The sequence below is a fragment of the Bos indicus genome, chromosome 21 (assembly GCF_029378745.1).
Source record: "Bos indicus isolate NIAB-ARS_2022 breed Sahiwal x Tharparkar chromosome 21, NIAB-ARS_B.indTharparkar_mat_pri_1.0, whole genome shotgun sequence".
NCBI classification, from domain to species: Eukaryota; Metazoa; Chordata; class Mammalia; order Artiodactyla; family Bovidae; genus Bos; species Bos indicus.
In genome coordinates this window covers 2,431,114-2,451,819 of record NC_091780.1, presented here as the reverse complement: position 1 = coordinate 2,451,819, position 20,706 = coordinate 2,431,114, and the positions used below count along the sequence as shown (strand labels likewise).

The following is a 20,706-nucleotide window of genomic DNA, read 5'->3' as shown; positions in this document are numbered from 1 at the left end:
CTGTAGGCTTTGGTAGTCATGTTCGTCTAGTCAAGGCTATGGTTTTTCCTGTGGTCATGTATGGATGTGAGAGTTGGACTGTGAAGAAGGCTGAGCACTGAAGAATTGATACTTTTGAACTGTGGTGTTGGAGAAGACTCTTGAGAGTCCCTTGGACTGCAAGGAGATCCAACCAGTCCATTCTGAAGATCAGCCCTGGCATTTCTTTGGAAGGAATGATGCTAAAGCTGAAACTCCAGTACTTTGGCCACCTCATGCGAAGAGTTGACTCATTGGAAAAGACTCTGATGCTGGGAGGGATTGGGGGCAAGAGGAGAAGGGGACCACAGAGGATGAGATGGCTGGTTGGCATCACTGACTTGATGGATGTGAGTCTGGGTGAACTCCGGGAGTTGGTGATGGACAGCGAGGCCTGGCATGCTGTGATTCATGGGGTCGCAAAGAGTCGGACACGACTGAGCGAATGATCTGATCTGATGCTATATCTTCATGCAGTGAATGATGCTACAAGACCTATCTAGAGTGATAAATCCAAGAACCCAAGAAAGCAACAAAATTCATCTATCTATACAAAGTGACGCAAACCCCTGGGTAAAATATACTACCACTGACCTTCCTTGCTACCTCTCTAGCTTTCTATGTCCCCTATCTCTAGTTATCTACCTCTTTACTTTTCTTCATCCATCCTTACCTCCCAACCAACCTACTGCCAAACCTGAGGAAACAAGTGACTAGCATATCAGTCCTTGAGTGAATACTTAAGTAATGTGTCCAGAGAGGGAAAAATGGCAACTCCACAAAGGTGCCCCAAGAGAAGGGAGAGCCTCGTGGGCTCTATACCCAGAAGAAGGCCCAGCACAAGGGCCTCTCAGTCACTAAAATTCTATAGATGTGTTCTGGAAAACAGAGATGTACCTCTCAGATCGATCTTGGTCTGTGCAAGCAAGGGGTGGAATTGAAGACATGGGGCTAGGCCACTTGCAGCCAACACACAGAAAATGAGTCCACAGAGTCCCACAGCATGGATTCTTGAGGAAGCAGGTATCTGGTGACAGGGCACAAAGGCTCAGGACCAGTCAACCTGTCAATGCCTTGCATGGGAACATTCAGGCTGGGAACAGGAGGCCTCATCACCTGGTGTGTGTCCTCTCCCACGGCCTGCTGAAGGCCCCAAACAAAACCAACACAACTTTTCCTGGATTGACCCACATCTTGAGGCCATTGTTCTACTCCAGGCAAATATAGCCTCATAATGGAGATGCTACCAGGGCTCTGAAGGACTTGCAACAGCCTTACTAGAAAGTTAAGCTCCAAAAAGGTTTCTTCTCTGGGGGTGTGATCACTGAAGGCCATGCCCCCCAGAGAGGGAGAACGCTTCAAGATATGCCTGGGGCCCAAGTGGAAAAATGAAAAACCCATCAAAGGGCTCATCAGGAACAAGTGGTCTCACCAAGACCCTGGCATGCCTGTAAGTTAATTAGCCACATCCCATGGAATCTCAGGGGCTACTCTTTATCTCTCTTAACAGCCAGCACCATCTAACTTCCAAGACCCACTGGACAGGTTCCTGCCTCTCACCATTGCCAGGTCTAGGGCATAATCTTTCTCTATCTGCTTGTTCTTTAGAGACTGTGAAGCACACAAACAGGTGACCATCCCCTTAGTCATTCAGCAAGCTCTGTGTGAAAGTGTGCAGAGACCTGTGTGTGGATATTCCTCAGGGAGCCAGGAAACAAACACTGCCTCCATGATCAATCTGATTAGAATGTAGGACCAATAGACAGCATTTCAGTCTCCGAGATCATAGATGGTCTTGAAGGCACTGCAGCAGAAGTTCCCCTTTGAGAGGACTGTGGACCACAAACAACTCCCCACGCTTGACTGCCTTGAGGTGGGCCTACTCCATAGCCCAGTGTCCTCCGGGGCCCATGTTAAGGACCAAAGAGTCACTCACCTTGAATTGTTCAGGTTACAGTGAGGCCTTCTCCAGAATGTCTGACTGAAAGACACAATTTGAAGAGAAGTAGCTAAAGAAAGGTCCTGGCTATGTCCTCTGGGTGGGTGGTGGAAGCAGGGATCAGGAAAGAAAGCCAAAGGCAGGACAGGCTTTGGTCACACGGAAGCTCCTGGGCACTGTAGAGACTCAGGGATAGGGTGCCTCCACACTCAAATCCCAGGGCTCCAGAAAGGACAGAAGAAACCACAACCTCTGGGCCCTGTAATGTCACTTCCATTGAGCCTCACCATAGTCCTATTGAGCATGACTTTAGATCACCATCTCTCTTCAGGACCATATGAGTTCTCATCATCAGCCCAAATGAGGCATGCCCTACGCATTGCATGCATGCACAGGCACCTGAGTAGGCTTACTTCTGATGCTTTCTGGAAAGGAGGATGCCCCAGAGGATGTGAGTTTCTGTCCACACCAAAGGCTGGATCAAGGCTGATATCGATTGCCCTAGGGGCAGCAGGCCACGCTCAGATCTTCCTTCCTCTGGGGTGTTGTCTGTCTAGAAGGAGAACAACAGCTATGAGAATACCTACTCCATCCTTGCAGGCTTTGGTGGTCACGCATGCTGCACCTTCATGCAGTGAATGATGCTGCAAGACATAACTACAGAGACACATCCAGGAACACTAGAAAGCAACTAAATACACCTATATGCAGAGACAAAAATCCCTGGCTGAAATGGATAACTACTACCAACCTTCCTCCGTACTAGGTCCCTATCTCTCTAGTTCCTTACCTCTTTACTTTTTTCAAACACTCCTTCCTTCCCACCATACTTACTGCCAAATGTGAGGAAATGAGTGGACAAGTGGTCAAGGCATGACTGAATATAAGAATAACATGTACAAGCAGCCAGAAATGGCAATTCAAAAAGGAGTTCCAAGAGAAAGCAGAGCCTCATGGACTTTCTACCTATCAGAGGCCTGGCACAAAGGCCTCTCAACCTCCAAGAGTCTATGGATCTGTTTTGGGAATGGAGACTTCCTCCATGCTTGAACCAGGTCTTTGCAAGCAAGGGATCGCAGAGGGGACATGGGGCTGGCCATTTACTGCAAACATGCAGAAAACAAGGCCATGAAATCCCTCAGTAGAGGTGGTCGAGGATGCAGATATTTGGAGACGGGACCTGAGGGCCCAGCACCAGTTAACACAACAGTGCCCTGCATGGGAAACTTCAGGATGGGGACAGGAACCATTGCTGGCTGGTTCAGCACCCCCTCCCATGGGCTTGCCCAAGGCCCACAGAGAGCAGCAATGCATCTAGTCCTTGCTCAGTCCAGATCATGGGACTGACCCTCTACTTTGGGCAAATGGTGCCTCTCGATGGAGGTGATACTGTGACCCTGAAAGGTTCTCAACAACCTTACTGTGAAAGTAAGCATCATAGGAACTTCTCCTCTGGAAGGTGCTATCATTGGTGGCCATGGCCCCTAGACAGGAAGAATGCCACATGAAACACAAGGGGCCCGGGCAACTGAATGAATGAAACAAAACCCATCATAGGGCCCATTAGGAACAAGTGGCCACATCAAGAACTTACCATGCCTGAAAGTGACCTGGCCATGCCCCATGGAAGCTCATGGGCTAACCTTCAGCTCTCTCAATTGCCAGCAGGGTCTATCTGCCAAGACCCGGCAGGTTGGTTTCTGCCTGCCACTCACCATTACCGGTCCTGGGGCACCATCTTTCTCTGCTGATGGTTCTTGGGAGACTGAAAAGAGCACACCATAGCTGACCATTCTCTCAGTCAATCAGCATGCTCTGCATGGAGGTGTGCAAAGACCTTTGTGTGGATGACTTCAGTTGGCCAGGGATGCAAACATTGCCTCCATGTCTAATCTAATTAGAATTTAGGTTTAATGAAAGGCTTTTTAGTACCTGAGTTCCTAGACCCTGGAAATGCCACTGCAGCATAAATTCCACCGTGGTGATGACTGAGGTTCCCAAAAGGATTCCCACCTCTGGATTGCCTAAAGGGGTGCCTCCCCCATGGTCCACCTCTCTCTGTGGCCCATGTGCAGGACCAAAGAGAGCCACTCACCTCAAGTTATTTAGCATGTGGCAAGAATGTCTATAGAACATCTGCCTAAAAGAAACAATTTGAAGAGAAGGAACTATAGAAAGGCCCCACCTAATGGCCTCCTGGTGGCCTGTGGAAATTGGGATCACTAAAGGCAGGATCAGGCCTTCACCCTGTGGAAGCCCCTAGATACTGTAGAGACTCAAGGGCTTTCCTCAAGGGGTAGGGTGCCTCCACACCTAAATCCCAGGGTTTCAGAGAAAAAAGAAAGGTCCCTGACCTCTAGCTTCTGGGCTGCAATCTCCAATGGGCCTCAGCATACTTCTATCGAACATGATTTTTAGGTGATCATCTCTCTTCAGAACCATATGAATTCTTCTCTTCAACCCAAGTGAGGCATGCCCCATGAAGTGCATCTATGCACAGGAATCTAAGTAGTCTTACCTCCAAAGCTTTCTGGAAATAAGGAAGCTGTAAAGGACTTGAGTTTCCGTCTACCCAGCTGCGGCACCAAGGCTGACATCAGTTGCACCAGGAGCAGCAGGCTGCACTCAGATAATCCTTCCTTTGCAGATGTTGTCTGTCTAGAGAGCAGAAAGACTCCTGTGAGACAGCCTAGTCTGTCCCTGTAGGCTTTGGTGGTCATGTGTGCTACACTTTGATGTAGCAAATGTTGCTACAAGACATACCTAGAGCAATAAGTCCAGGAATACAAGAAAGCAACAAAATGCACCTATATGCAGAGACACAAACCCCTGGCTGAAATGCTCATCTACCTTCCTCCTTACCTTTCTAAGTTCCAACCTCCCGTCCTCTTTGGTTTGCTACCTCCCTACATCCTCACTGTTCTCCATCTTTGCCTCCCACCCTACATACTGACAAACATGAAGAAACAAGTGGACGAGTGGATCAATGTTTGAGTGAATATATGAATAACAATACATCCAGGGAGATAGGAATGGTGACTCCAAGAAAGAGTCCCGAGAGAAGACAGAGCCTCATAGGCTCTGAGAGGGTCACGAGGACCTCTCAGCTGCCAAGATTCCATGGACATGTCTTGGGGAATGGAGATGCTCCTCCAAGCTCAGTCTGGGTCTGTGCTAGCAAGGGGGTGGCTGAGGTGGCATGAAGTTTGGCCACTTGACGCAATCACACAAAAAAAGAGGACAAGAAGTTCCACAGAATGGATGCTCGAGGAAGCAGGTATCTGTGGCTGGGCTCATGGGCTCATCACGAGTCAATCTGGCAATGCCCTGCAAGGGAACATTCAAGCTGGAAACAAGGGCCATCATTGCTGCTGGGGCATCCCCTCCATGGCCTGCTGAAAGCCTCCAAACAACAAGAAGGCAACTACTCCTTGCTCAGCCCATGCCAAGGGACCACCCCTATACTTCAGGTGAACAGTGCCCTGTGATGGAGTTAATATGGGATTCAAAGAGCTCTCAACAGCCTCACTAGGAAGTAAGCTCAAAAGGGGTTTCTCCTCTGGACGTGTTATTGTTAAAGGCTGTGGCCCCCGGAGGTGCATGGTGCCTGAGTACAAATGAAACAAAACTCAGCAAAGGGCCCATCAGGAATAACTGGCTTTACAGAGACGCTGCCATGCCCAAAAGTGACCTGGCCTAACCCCATGGAATCTCAGAGGTTGCCCTTCAGCTCTCTTAACAGCCAACAGCGAACACCCTGCATGGGAGTGTTCATACCAGGGACAATAGCGATTGTCAACTGGTGGGGTGTCTGTTCCCATGCCTGCGCAAGGCCCCCAGACAAAGCAATGCAATGCTCCCTGCTTGGCCCACATCATGGGGCCACCCCTCTACTTCAGGCAATCAGGGCCTCACTATGGACATGATACCAGGGCTCCTATGGGCTCTCAACTTTCTTTCTAGGAAGGAGTGCTTGGAAGGGGTTTCTCCTCTGGGGCTGCTTTAGTTGAAGACTGTGGCTCCTGGAGAGGAAGAATGTCCCAGGAGAAACAAGGGGCTCCAGTGGGCGATCAAAGCAAAGCCCATCAAACAGCCCATCAGGAACCACTTGTGTCACCCAGACTCTGGCATGCCTGAAAGTGACCTGGCCAGGCCCCATGGAAACTCAGGTGCTGCACTTCAGCTCTCCCAACAGCCAGTAACATCTACCTGCCAAAATCTGGTTGACAGGTTTCTGCCTGCCTCTCACTGTCGCCAGGCCAGGGGCATGATATTTTCCTATCAATGGTTCTTGGGAGACTGAAAAGCACATACCAGGTGATTGTCCCCTCAGTAGCTCAGTGTGTGCTATGTGGAGGTGTATAGAGACATGTATGTGTGAATGTTCCCCAGGGTGCAGGGAAGGAGACATTGCCTCCATGTATTATCTGACTAGAATTCAGGTCTCAGGAAAGGCTTTTCAGGGCCAAGGGCTTGGAGCCTAGCAAGATGGTGTGGCAGCCAGATTCCTTCCTTTCTGAAGACTGAGGTTCTTGAAAGGACTCCCCCTTCTGGACTGCATTGAGGTGGGCTTCCCCCATAGTCCAACATCCTCTGTGTCTGGTGTCCAGAACTAAAGAGAACCACTGACCTCAAATCATTCAAGTCAGAATGGCAAGATCCGGGCCATTTTTGGTCAGAATGAAAGTGAAAGTGAAGTCATTCAGTCGTTCCTGACTCTTTGTGACTCTATGGACTGTAGCCCACCACTCTGCTTCATCTATGGGATTTTCCAGGCAGGAATACTGGAGTGGGTTGCCATTTCCTTCTCCAGGGGATCTTCCTGACCCAGGAATCAAACAGGGGTCTCCTGCATTGCAGGTGGATTCTTTACCAACTGAGCTATCAGGGAAGCTCTAATAATAGCTGCTTCCAAAAAGTCTACAAACAATAAATGCTGGAGAGGGTGTGGAGAAAAGGGAACCCTCTTATAATGTTGGTGGGAATGAAAACTAGTACAGCCACTATGGAGAACAGTGTGGTGCCTCCTTAAAAAACTGGAACTAGAACTGTCATACAACCCAGCAATCCTACTGGTGGGCATACACACTGAGGAAACCAGAATTGAAAGAGACACGTGTATTCCAATGTTCATCGCAGCACTGTTTACAATAGCTAGGACATGGAAAAAACCTAGATGTCTATCAGCAGATGAATGGATAAGAAAGCTGTGGTACATATACACAATGGAATATTATTATTCGGCTATTAAAAAGAATGCATTTGAATCAGTTCTAATGAGGTGGATGAAACTGGAGCCTATTATACAGAGTGAAGTAAGTCAGAAAGAAAAACACCAATACAGTATACTAATGCATATATATGGAATTTAGAAAGATGGGAACAATGACCCTATATGCGAGACAGCAAAAGAGACACAGAGATAAAGAACAGACTTTTGGACTCTGTGGGAGAAGGCAAGGGTGGGATGATTTGAGAGAACAGCATTGAAACATGTATATTATCATATGTGAAATAGATCACCAGTCCAGGTTTGATGCATGAGACAGGGTGCTCAGGGCTGGTGCATGGGAGGACCCTGAGGGATGGGACTGGGGAGGGAGGTGGGAGTGGGGTTCAGGACGGGGGACACATGTACACCCATGGTTGATTCATGTCAATATTTTGAATGAGTATATAATGATCACACACAAAACATGTATTTAATAAGACTTAAAAAAAAAAAAAACATACAACTATGACAATCCTAAATTGGCAAAACCAATACAATATTGTAAAGTTTAAAAATAAAATAAAATTAAAAAAAAAAGAAGAAAAAAAAAAAAAAACAGGGAAAAACAACTATACTTAGTAAAAATACCTCTAAAAATGTTTCTGATGAATTTTGAAAAGTATTCATTTAGTCTCTGGCGAGACTCTCACCAGAATATCTGACGGAAAGGCACAATTTGAAGGAGTTAAGGAAAGGCCCCATCTATGGTCTCTGGGTGGTTGGTGGAAGCAGTGATCAGGAAAGAAAGCTGAAGGCGGGACCACACCTTGGCCATGTGGAAGCCCCTAGAAAAAGTGGAGTCTCAAGGGCTTTCCTTGAGGGATCGGGTGCCTCCACACCCAAATCCCAGGGCTCTGAAAGGGAAGAATCATGCTCGACCTCTTGCCCCTGGACTGCCACCTACATTGGGCCTCAGTGTAATCCTATTGAACATGATTTTTAGGTCATCATCTCTCTTCAACAGGAGAGTTAATAGGAGTTAATATGTTTTATTTTCAGGCATTTTTTTGATTTTCATGTATTGTCTTCTTCTTTCTTCAACATGCTTATTATAAAATGTTAACATTAATATTTTATGAATATTAACTCTATATTTTTGATATTCATTATAAATATTTTTAGGAATTTTTTTCACTAAGCATAGTTGCTTTTTCCTTGTTATTTTCTCAATTTTAGGATTGTCATAGTTGAAAATATACTTTTTTAGTGATAATTATATATTTTTTTCAAAAGTAAGTGTTATAGTTTTGTTAACCCCATTATTTCCCACAGAAATGGACTGTTTGTACATTTCCATACATTTTTTTCATGTTTAATTATAATATATTAGATCATTTCATTGATGAGCTTTTATCAGTTATGATTTATATTGATACCTGTTTTTTTATTGCATAAAAACTTTTTCAAATATTTTGAAGCCACATGTGTCTTTTGATTATAAATTAAATATACATGCATTTGTAATTTTGATTTTTTAGCTGGAAATTAATTTATGGCCTTTTCTGAACCATGTTAATAAGGTTTTGTTATGTCATTTGTTTTCTTTAGTATCTTGCTAACTTGATACAGCCTCTTGAGGGGTAAAAGATGCTTGCCTCTTGGAAGGAAAGCTGTACTTAGTTGCTCAGTTGTGCCTGACTGTTTGTGACCCAATGGACTGTAGCCTACCAAGCTCCTCTGTCCATGGGGATTTTCCAAGCAAGAATATTGGAAAGGGTTGCCATGCCCTCCTCCAGAGGATCTTCCCAACCTAGGGATAGAACTGGGTTCTCTTGCATTACAGGGTTCTTTACCAGCTGAACTACCAGGAAAGCCCGTGACAACATATTAAAAAGCAAATATATCACTTTGCCAACAAAGGTCAGTATGGTCAAAGCTATGGTTTTTCCAGTAGTCATGTATGGATGTGAGAGTTGGACTATAAAGAAGACTGGGTTTGGAAGAATTAATGCCTTCAAATTGTGGTGCTGGAGAGGACTCTTGAAAGTCCCTCAGAGAGCAAGAAGATCAAACCAGTCAATCCTAAAGGAAATCAATCTTAAATTGTACAAAATCTTGAACTGTACAAAAAAGATCTTCATGACCCAGATAATCACGATGGTGTGATCACTCACCTAGAGCCAGACATCCTGGACTGTGAAGTCAAGTGGGCCTTAGAAAGCATCACTATGAACAAAGCTAGTGGAGGTGACGGAATTCCAGTTGAGCTATTTCAAATCCTGAAAGATGATGCTGTGAATGTGTTGCACTCAATATGCCAGCCAATTTGGAAATCTCAGCAGTGGCCACAGGACTGGAAAAGGTCAGTTTTCATTCCAATCCCAAAGAAAGGCAATGCCAAAGAATGCTCAAAATACCACACAATTGCACTCATCCCACACGCTAGTAAAATAATGCTCAAAATTCTCCAAGACCATGAACTTCCAGATATTCAAGCTGGTTTTAGAAAAGGCAGAGGAACCAGAGATCAAATTGCCAACACCTGCTGGATCATGGAAAAAGCAAGAGAGTTCCAAAAACATCTATTTCTACTTTATTGACTATGCCAAAGCCTTTGACTGTGTGGATCACAATAAACTGTAGAAAATTCTGAAAGAGATGAAAATACCACACCACCTGACCTGCCTCTTGAGAAACCTATATGCAGGTCAGGAAGCAACAATTAGAACTAGACATGGAACAACAGACTGGTTCCAAATAGGAAAAGGAGTACGTCAAGGCTGTATACTGTCACCCTGCTTATTTAACTTATATGCAGAGTACATCATGAGAAACGCTGGACTGGAAGAAACACAAGCTGGAATCAAGATTGCCAGGAGAAATATCAATAACCTCAGATATGCAGATGACACCACCCTTACGGCAGAAAGTGAAGAGGAACTCAAAAGCCTCTTGATGAAAGTGAAAGTGGAGAGTGAAAAAGTTGGCTTAAAGCTCAACATTCAGAAAACTAAGATCATGGCATCTGGTCCCATCACTTCATGGGAAATAGATGGGGAAACAGTGGAGAGAGTGGCAGACTTTGTTTTTTTTTTGGGTCCAAAATCACCGCAGATGGTGACTGCAGCCATGAAATTAAAAGACGCTTACTCCTTGGAAGAAAAGTTATGACCAACCTAGATAGCATATTGAAAAGCAGAGACATTATTTTGCCAACAAAGGTCCGTCTAGTCAAGGCTATGGTTTTTCCTGGGGTCATGTATGGATGTGAGAGTTGGACTGTGAAGAAAGCTGAGCACCAAAGAATTGATGCTTTTGAAGTGTGGTGTTGGAGAAGACTCTTGAGAGTCCCTTGGACTGTAAGGAGATCCAACCAGTCCATTCTGAAGGAGATCAGCCCTGGGATTTCTTTGGAAGGAATGATGCTAAAGCTGAAACTCCAGTACTTTGGCCACCTCATGCGAAGAGTTGACTCATTGGAAAAGACTCTGATGCTGGGAGGGATTGGGGACAGGAGGAGAAGGGGTGACAGAGGATGAGATGGCTGGATGGCATCACTGACTCGATCGGCATGAGTCTGAGTGAATTCTGGGAGTTGATGATGGACAGGGAAGTCTGGAGTGCTGCGATTCATGGGGTCGCAAAGAGTCGGACATGACTGAGCAACTGAACTGACTGACTAATGCTAAAGCTGAAGCTCCAATACTTTGGCCACCTGATACAAAGAGCTGATTCATTGAAAAAGATGCTGATATTGGGAAAAATTGAAGGCAAAAGGAGAAGGGGGCAGCAGAGTATGAGGGGGAAGATTCAGAGAACAAGAATCTGAGAAAACCCTGGCAGATAATGAAGGATAGGGAAGCCTGTGTGCTGCAGGTCATGGGGTCACAAAGAGTTGGATATGACTTAAAGACTGAACAATAACTCAATCTCAGAGGAAACTCATTTCATAATGCATGTAAATGTATCTTCTTATATATTTAGGTAAAAATAAATTACACCAACCTGTGGCAAACATCGGAGAAGGCAATGGCACCCCACTTCAGTACTCTTGCCTGGAAAATCCCATGGATAGAGGAGCCTCATAGGCTGCAGTCCATGGGGTCGCTAAGATTTGGACACGACTGAGTGACTTCACTTTGACTTTTCACTTTCATGCATTGGAGAAGGAAATGGCAACCCACTCCAGTGTTCTTGCCTGGAGAATCCCAGGGACAGGGGAGCCTGGTGGGCTGCTGTCCATGGGGTCGCACAGAGTCGGACACGACTAAAGTGACTTAGCAGCAGCAGCAGCAGCGGCAAACATGGCTCAGAAAATGTCTCAGACTATTTCAGTACAGGGTCATCCAAAAAACTGGATTTGCCCTTAATGTTATCTGGTTGCTCATTGAGAAAAAATCTATTTCTAATTCGGTGACTCATGTTCAGTTGTAAATGATAATCTTTTGACATCATTTATAGCATATTCTTTATTATATTATACAGTTAGTCCACATTAGGATCTATAATTTTTTACATTTCTTAGTGTATAGACTAAATATTAGGGAAGAATTTTGGTTCTATGACAGTACTACTGTATCTCTAACCTTTTTAATGTCATTTTCCTTCAGTATGGGACATTCTTTAGTACTTCAAATAGAATCCTGTAAAAGTATAAAAATATTTTCATCATGTTTGTTGAATTAGATTAACCACTATGCTGTGGACCAGTGAAACAAAATTTCTCAACTTCAGTATTATTAATTTCATGTTCAAATGAAATTTATAAGCTTATATCAAGTAAGTTAGTCATTCATTCAAAAGGAAATCCCATATCCCTATTCAGTTTGTCTTCTGCTTAAACCTATTATGCTTAGGAGTGCATCTTCCTCAGTTGATTTTCTATTTGGAATATAAACATGACCGAAAGTAACTGGACACCTATCATTAATGCAGTGTTGCATTTCTTGGTTGAATGTCTTACTCAAAGATACATTGAGATAAAAGCAGTGGACTAGGTTCTGAATGTAGTATATAAAAAAATAAATCTCTGAAACAAAGCTTATGGGATGAATATTTTTTTTATCTTTGAGCTAGATAGATAGGATTGGTTCACATGAGTTTCTTTCAAGGTTTCACTGTCTCAAATCCCAAATACAATGTCTAAAAAGGATATAATTATTTCCTATATTAACATATTTCCCTGTATTGTCACCTGGGTTTATCTTCATTTTAATTATATTTATCATGATTTTCATGATCAGTAAGGTCTTCATCTTACTTTAAGACTACAAGTTCTCATCATTGTTCCAAGCCCTGGCACTTGATACACATTCATACACTTGGACCTGAATATACATACCAGCCAATTATGGTACCAATTTGCACTGGCATTTTGATATATTCAGTAGTGGGCACCTGAATCACATTAATTTTCAAAGGTTGCAAGCCAAACCATGTTCCTTCTTTGTACTCATTATTTAAGTACAGGAGTAGGACAGGTATTAAAATATAGAACTAAGTCTTGTGAAACATGACCCTTGAATGCTTGAATAATGAAACAATATGGTCAATACTCAGAAAATTATCTAGTGTAGAGGTTGTAGACTACTGATAATCCTATACAAGAATGACACAAAATACAGGTTTCTTTGGAGAACCACTCAGAAGGTGTCAGGAGAACACAAGATTGTCTCAACTATTATCCTTTATTTATTTATCAAAAGATGTGTATATACAGTCACTCAGTTGTGTCTGACTCTTTGTGACTGCATAGACTGTAGGCCACCAAACTCCTCTGTCCATGGGATTTCCCAGGCAAGAACACTGAAGTGGGCTGCCTTTTCTTACTCTAATATCAAAAGATGCCATACCAGTAACATCTGGCATTGTCTACTGCCAAATATGAACTCTCCTAAAATGATGCATATGAAGTGACATGAAACAAAGCAATTATCAGGCTACTACAAATAGTATTCATTTCCAAGCATCCTCCAACATTCATAGGATAAACATCATTACACTGAAAATAATGCATTAACATGATATACAGGCACTGAAATTTATATATGGGTTTCCTCATTAATATAATCAACTTTAGGTTTAATAAGAATAGAAAATTACTGAATCTCATATTTTAATCTATGGTGGCAGAGTCTTTCATTTGTTAAAATTTTTTCAGTGACCCTAAGGCAGCATGACACTTAGGATCCCACGGGTGGGCTTTCCTGGTGGCTCAGATGGTAAAGTGTCTGCCTGGAATGCGGGAGACCCAGGTTCTATCCCCAGGTCAGGAAGATCCCCTGAAAAAGGAAGTGGCAACCCACTCCAGTACTCTTGCCTGGATGGAGGAGCCTGGTAGGTTACAGTCCATGGGGTTGCAAACAGTCAGACATGACTGAGCAATTTCACGTTCATTTCTTTCTTTGATATTATATAAATATTGGTTTTAGTCATGTATGGAGACCTGGATGAGTAGTAAACATTCTTCTATATACTGGTTAATGAAAATTTTCTTAACAATTATCAAGTGAAATTCAAATAATAAGCAACGATTATTTTGTCATAAGATGACATCAAGTAGATCAGTCAAATCGATAAGATTATCCCATATCAATATTCGGGCTTCCCTGGTAGCTCAGCTGTTAAAGAATCCGCCTGCAATGTGGGAGATCTGGGTTCCATCCGGAGGGCATGACAACCCACTCCAGTATTCTTGCCTGGAGAATCCCCATGGACAGAGGAGGCCTGGCAGGCTACAGTCCATGGGGTGGCACAGACATGACTGAGCGACTTTCACTTTCATATCAATATTCAGGCTGATTAAAAGAATAAACCTAACTGCTTTGGCCAGTGATACATTTGGAATGAATTTATGGCTAAGGCTGCCATTTGCCACTTAATGTGAAGGTGTAATTCCTAGCAGTATATCTTACTGTGATAAGAGAGAGAGAGGAAAAAAAAAGCCAAGGATAGAACCCAAATCTGCAACACTATTAAGAATTACAAATCATTAAACAAAGCATAATGGATGAACATTTTCTTCACTTATAAGCACATAAATTGGTATAGACACAAATGTTTTTCTTAAGGTTCTATTGTCTCAATTCAAATATTATCTCCTTGAAGGACAGGTACCCATTTAACATATTAGTTTCAAATATGTACAGGAGGAAACTTGTATCTTTTAGTTAAGTTAGCTTTTGTAGTTTTCAGAAGTTTCAATCTGCGATTGCTAAGTTTCAGCTCTTCCATCTATGATTAATCTTTTTATATTATTAATCTCTTCATATATGGTAACTGCCCAAATCTAACTATTGCCCTAAATAGGTGAAAATTTGTATTTCAGTTCTGCAGTTGTTGAATAACTAATTGTTATTCAGTTATATGAGTGAAGGTTTGTGAAAAATATTTGGCTACATTTTTTTTTTCCCAGCAGGTTTCATTCCCAGATGTCCAATTACAAGTTACTTCTCAATTCTATTTTCACTTTTCTCTATTGCTGTTTTCTGTATTAGGTTTGATTCCACCCTGTTTGCATTTGAGTTACATCTTTCTGCAATTGTTCCAAGACACTAAGTATGTTTGTCTCTATTTCTATATCAGTAGAGTTTGCAATTGTGGCCTCAGTTTCTAGTTATCTATAAACATAGTATTTAGTAAATCTATTTAGTTTGATCATGACACCATTTTAATATTCATGTAAAAGCTTTTCATAATGATAAAGCCTATTGCATACAAGTATAATTTAATTGACTCAAATTAGAAGTAGTAATAGTAAAAGAAATAATTCATTTGATGATCCTAGGAACCTTAAGTATGAGGAATAGAGATGGTCAAGTTCTAAACAAGGTAGACTTATTTTTAATGGGACGATACATTTTGGGACTTTGTAAAGAACTACCTTTTATAATTTGGGCTGGGGATATTTCTTTCTCATTGACATTAATTTCAGTTATGTTAAACTGGACTCCAATGGCAGACAGAGAGCAGTTGGAGTTTTGTGTTATTGTTCAGGGACTTTCAGTTTGAATATACTTGTATTTAGTTTGATGGGTTAAAAAATTCCTCCAGTGGTATATTCAATAACACAAAGGGTGACACTTAAGATTGCTTTATTTGGGTAATATTGATAGTCGATGGGACTTGGACATTTTCCATTCTTCCAATTGAAGTATATGAAGTGTTATGACAAAATAGATGTTTCTAGAGTTTCCACTCCATTTTCAGAACATTTGTACTCAATTCAAAATTCCTTGAGGTTAATATATTCAGTTTTAAGGAAGAATGACTAACACCATAAGCTTTATGCTCAACTAACATGAAATAGGATAAATATCAAAATTATAAATGGTCGAGATAATTAAGTAATACAGCAATCTATCTCTCCTGCTGTTTGTCCACAAGAGAAACTTATTAATTATTATCTATTATCTAGAGAATTTAACCTTAAAGTTCTTAATGGGCTTCCCTGGTGGCTCAGAAAGTAAAGAATCTGCCTGCAATGCGGGAGACCTGGGGTTCTATCCCTGGGTTGGGAAGATCCCCTGGAGGAGGGAACAGCTATCCACTCCAGTATTCTGGCCTAGAGAAGTCCATGGATTGCATAGTCCTTGGGGTCACAAAGAGTCGGACATGACTGAGTGACTTTCACTTTCACTTTCTTCTTTTTCTTAATGGGAATTGAGGTCCACTCGACCATAGGTGCTGATCTCACAAGAGAAATATGCCTCTACTTGGGTTTCTTCTTTACCTTGATGGCAGGGTGAATTGTCAATAAACCTCTCTGGTGAGATATTGGAACAATGCGATATATACCAGATCTCCTGTTCAATATTGATGACACACCTCCTCAGTGGAATTTTTATAGCATCTGGCTATATGATGGCAAAATAAGTCCAGGAAGGCCAAAAAATCTTTAAGTATTATATTTGATCATGACTACTTTTTATTGCATCAGAAAATGGATTAGGCTTAATCTCTAAATTCAAACATCTTCTAAATGATATTTGAGAAATACTATGCTTATTAGAGGGAGTTAATCTAATTTCAGTGATACCAATGGTAAGGCTTTGGGCCACCATGAGTGGTTTAATGTAACTGAGCCAAATAAATTTTAGGATATGGTTCATTTATTCCACTCTTTAGGAACTGGAAATGGTAAGAAGTAGGCAAATTTTGAGTATTTGAAGGATGTTACATAGCTACTAAATTACAAAAAATATAGAAGCAATTTATTGGATTCTAGATATTTAGGAATTCCAAAAGTTGAGATGATATATTTTAGATGTTATAGATCTATATAGATCTTATATAGTGTTATAGATAATATACTTGGGCATCAGTTTTAGTCTATGGAAACTTGTCTGGCCATCTAAACGTCATACTCAGCATTGCTAAAAATATTTGATACCTTCTAAAGGTCTAATCTTGATCAAGTCTATTTGCCACCATATTCCAGGTAACATTGGATGTAGATGGCTTTCTTAGGAGTTAGTGGTAAAGTCTTTTTTCAAGCAACATATCTTTGTATTATCTCCTAAATTATTTAGCCCTATATAAGTGTTGCAAGATTCCAAAATAATTAGCATATTCCCTCTGAATGAGTTGGTCAGTGGCATGAAAAAGCCACACAATTATACAACTGAAAAATTGTAAGGAAAAATTCCCATCATGTAATTTCCATTTTCCCATGTTGTTCTTATTTACCCTTGATTTATAATTTTTAAATTCTTATAGAGTTAGGTATTTATGAAATTATGAATTGGAGTTTCTGGGTAGAAGTAACAGGAATTTAATTTTTCTAGTCCAAAACTTTGTAGCTTTTTTCACAATTTGGTCTGAAATTTCTTTTTTAAGATAACTTTTTCCCAATATGGGTTTTATAAAGAGTAATATAAATTTGTTAGAGAATTTTCAATGACTCTAATACATTGGTAATTCATATCTCATGTAATATTTCAGTTCTATCAACATTTGAAAGCCTCCATTCTTCCAAAGTTGGCTGGTGGCATAATAGAACATATTTATTATCAGCATAGATACTCATTTTAAGGCTGACGGCTAATCTAAGGTAACACTGGCAACATGGCAAAGAGGCATCTTGGGCCTAGTTCCCTCTCAGAAGAACAATTTAGCAACTATACACAAATGAAAAGAGAGTCTGACACCTCAAGTGCAAGGCTATAGTACACTGCTGCTGCTGCTGCTGCTGCTAAGTCGCTTCAGTCATGTCTGACTCTGTGCGACCCCATAGACAGCAGCCCACCAGGCTCCCCTATCCCTGGGATTCTCCAGGCAAGAACACTGGAGTGGGTTGCCATTTCCTTCTCCAATGCATGAAAGTGAAAGTCAAAGTGAAGTCGCTCAGTCGTGTCCGACTCTTCGCAACCCCATGGACTGCAGCCTACCAGGCTCCTCCATTCATGGGATTTCCCAGGCAAGAGTACTGGAGAGGGTTGCCATTGCCCTCTCCAATAGTACACTGGTGGGGCACAAAAGAACAAGAAAAACACATCAAGAAGGGTTAGAGTAAATGTTTCATTTTGTACACTCTCATTCCTTCCCTGAGCTGAAACAGCAATATGCTGAGAAGGATCTCTTTGGCCATGATTTCTCCAGTTTAGGAAACAGAAACTAAGACCTACGTCCACTTCCCCAGGGTTTCAGGACATTGTTTGTGAGGTATGCTTCTCTCTTATCCCACATGGAACACTGAGGGAACTGTCTTTGATGTACCACTCATGGACAGTAGGAACAAAGAAAAGGGTTATGGGCTTACTGCAACTGATGCTGCAAATCTTGACAGAAGTCCTGTACCCTTAACAGCAGCCTTGTCCATCGAGGGCCCTTGCTAGGAGTATTGCTAGAACAAGGAGCCCTTCACGAGTTTCGCCGAGCCAAAGAGGCCAGACTGCAGCCCTGCCCAACTATAAGGCCAGAACCATCCCTCCCTCATCTCAGAGCCCAGCAAGTATCCTCACTCAACATGAGAGTATTGGCAGTTTGCTTCAACTGTCCATGGATGCTAAGAACTGGCCCTTCCACAATCCCAGGCTGAACTGGCTGATGAATAACTTTTTCTTCCAAGCCAAGCTCTAATGACTTGAAGTGACAACTTCCTCAAATGTGGAGATATCAATACGAGGATATGAGGATCACAAATAATCAGAGATATTGAACACTATCAAAGGAAATGAACAGAGTCATAATAACTAACCCTAAAGAAATGGAGCCCTAACAACAACTTGATAAAGAACTCAAAATATTTTAAAGAAACTCAGGGAACTAAAAGAGAAGATGCATAAACAACTGAATAAAACCTAAAAAATAGTCCATGAACAAAATGAGGTTCAACAACAACAACAACAAAAAAGAAATAAAAACAATAAAAAATCAAATAGAAATTTTAGAGCTAAAGAATACAACTATTACACTAAAATTTTCAATAGGGAACTTCACCAATGCACTCAGTCAAACAGAAGAAAGAATTGGTGACTTTGAAGATAAGTCATTTAAAAGTGTTCAGTCAGAGGAACAAAAAAAGAAAAAAAATTAAAAAGATGAAAGCCTATGGGAGAATGGAACACCATCACATGGGACAATATTTGCATTATGGGACTCCCAGAAAGGGAAGGGAAAAAGAAAGAGAAGTTGTTTTAAAATATAAAGGCTGAAATGAATGTAGGGGTACATGTGGGTTTTTTTTTTTATTATGGTTTACTCAGGGTATATGCCTGGTAGTGGGATTGCTGGGTGATATGGTAGTTTTATTCCTAGATTTTAAGGCGTCTCCATACTGTTCTCCATAGTGGCTGTATCAATTTGAGTTCCCACCAACAGAAAAAAAGGGTTTCCTTTTCTCCACACCCTCTTCAATATTTATTGTTTGCAGACTTTTTGATGATGCACTATTTAGCTAGGACATGGAAGCAAACTAGATGTCCATTGATAGATGAATGGATAAAGAAGTTGTGGTACATATATACAATGGAATATTACTCATCTATAAAAAGGAATGTATTTGAGTCACTTTTAAAGAGGTGGATGAACCTAGAACCTATTAAACAAAGTGAAGTAAGTCAGAAAAAAATAAAAAATAAAAAAATAAAAATAAAATAAAATATCATTTTATATTTAAAAAACTAAAATTAAAAAAAAAGAAGAAAAAAAAAGAAAAAGAAAGACTAACATATATTAACGTGTATATATGGAATCTAGAAAGATGGCACTGACAAACCTATCTACAGGGCAATAATGGAAATGCAGACTTAGAGAATGGACTTTTGGAAATAGTAAGGGAGAGAGAAGGTGGAATGATTTGAGAGAGTAGCATTGAAACATACATTACCATATGTAAAGAAGATAACCAGTTGGAATTTGCTGTATGACACAGGGAACCAAAACCTGGAGTGCTATGACAACTTAGAGGGGTGGGATGGTGAAGAGAGGGGAAGGAGATTAAGAGGGAAGGGGACATATATGTACCTATGGCTGATTCATGTTGATATATGGCAGACCATCATAATATTATATGCTTATTTAGCTTATATGCAGAGTACATCATGAGAAACGCTGGGCTGGATGAAGCACAACCTGGAATCAAGATTGCCGGGAGAAATATCAATAACCTCAGATATGCAGATGACACCACCCTTATGGCAGAAAGGGAAGAAAACTAAAGAGCCTCTTGATGAAAGTGAAAGAGGAGAGTGAAGAAGTTGGCCTAAAACTCAACATTCAGAAAACTAAGATCAAGGCATCTGGTCCCATCACTTCATGGGAAATAGATGGGGAAACAGTGGAAACAGTAACAGACTTTATTTTTCTGGGCTCCAAAATCACTGCCACCATGAAATCAAAAGATGCTTACTCCTTGGAAGGAAAGTTATGACCAACGTAGACAGCATATTAAAGAGTAGAGACATTACTTTGCCAACAAAGATCCGTCTAGTCAAGGCTATAGTTTTTCCAGTAGTCATGTATGGATGTGAGAGTTGAACTATACAGAAAGCTGAGCACCAAACAATTGATGCTTTTGAACTGTGGTGTTGGAGAAGACTCTTGACAGTCTCTTGGACTGCAAGGAGATTAAACCAGTCTATCCTAAAGGAGATTAGTCCTGAATAGTCATTGGAAGGACTGTGCTGAAGCTGATACTCCAGTACTTTGGCCACCTGATGCGAAGAGCTGACTCACTGGAAAAGACCCTGATGCTGGGAAAGATTTAAGATGGGAGAAGAAGGGGACGATAGAGGACAAGATAGTTGGGTGGCATCACCAACTCAATGGACATGAGTTTGAGTAAACACTGGGAGTTGGCAATGGACAGGAAGGCCTAGCATGCTGCAGTCCATGGGGTCAACAAAGAGTTGGACACGACTGAGTGACTGAACTGAACTGAACTGAATGATCCTCCAATTAAAATTTAAATTAAAAAATTAATGTCAGGCAACTTCCCAAATTTGCAGAGCGAAATGGAATTCAAGAAGCTCAAGAGTTACCAAATAGATTGAACCCAAAGAGGTCTAAACCAAGGCCCATTATAATTAAATTGGCA

General features: G+C 41.5%; 1 long non-coding RNA gene and 3 other non-coding genes across 7 annotated transcripts in view; all 4 read right to left on the bottom strand.

Annotated features, from left to right (window-relative positions):
- The window catches only part of LOC109575289 (uncharacterized), a 152,921-nt gene extending 133,683 nt beyond the window's left edge, over window positions 1-19,238 (bottom strand). For 3 of the 4 annotated variants that reach the window (XR_011562542.1, XR_011562540.1, XR_011562543.1), the window contains exons 1-3: window positions 4,476-7,697; window positions 2,371-2,510; window positions 1,955-1,999 (exon numbers count right to left, since the gene is read on the bottom strand). This is a non-coding gene — a long non-coding RNA (uncharacterized lncRNA). Of the gene's footprint in view, window positions 1-1,954; window positions 2,000-2,370; window positions 2,511-4,475; window positions 7,698-11,755 lie in introns of those variants that run through there. The other variant, XR_011562541.1, reaches the window with a different exon arrangement.
- Window positions 2,236-2,315, bottom strand: LOC139178387 (small nucleolar RNA SNORD115). Its single transcript, XR_011562786.1, has one exon. It is a non-coding gene; the product is annotated as a small nucleolar RNA SNORD115 (small nucleolar RNA).
- On the bottom strand, window positions 4,340-4,420 carry LOC139178390 (small nucleolar RNA SNORD115). Its single transcript, XR_011562788.1, has one exon. It is a non-coding gene; the product is annotated as a small nucleolar RNA SNORD115 (small nucleolar RNA).
- On the bottom strand, window positions 8,148-8,192 carry LOC139178393 (small nucleolar RNA SNORD115). Its single transcript, XR_011562792.1, has one exon. It is a non-coding gene; the product is annotated as a small nucleolar RNA SNORD115 (small nucleolar RNA).
- Window positions 19,239-20,706: the final 1,468 nt, after the last annotated feature.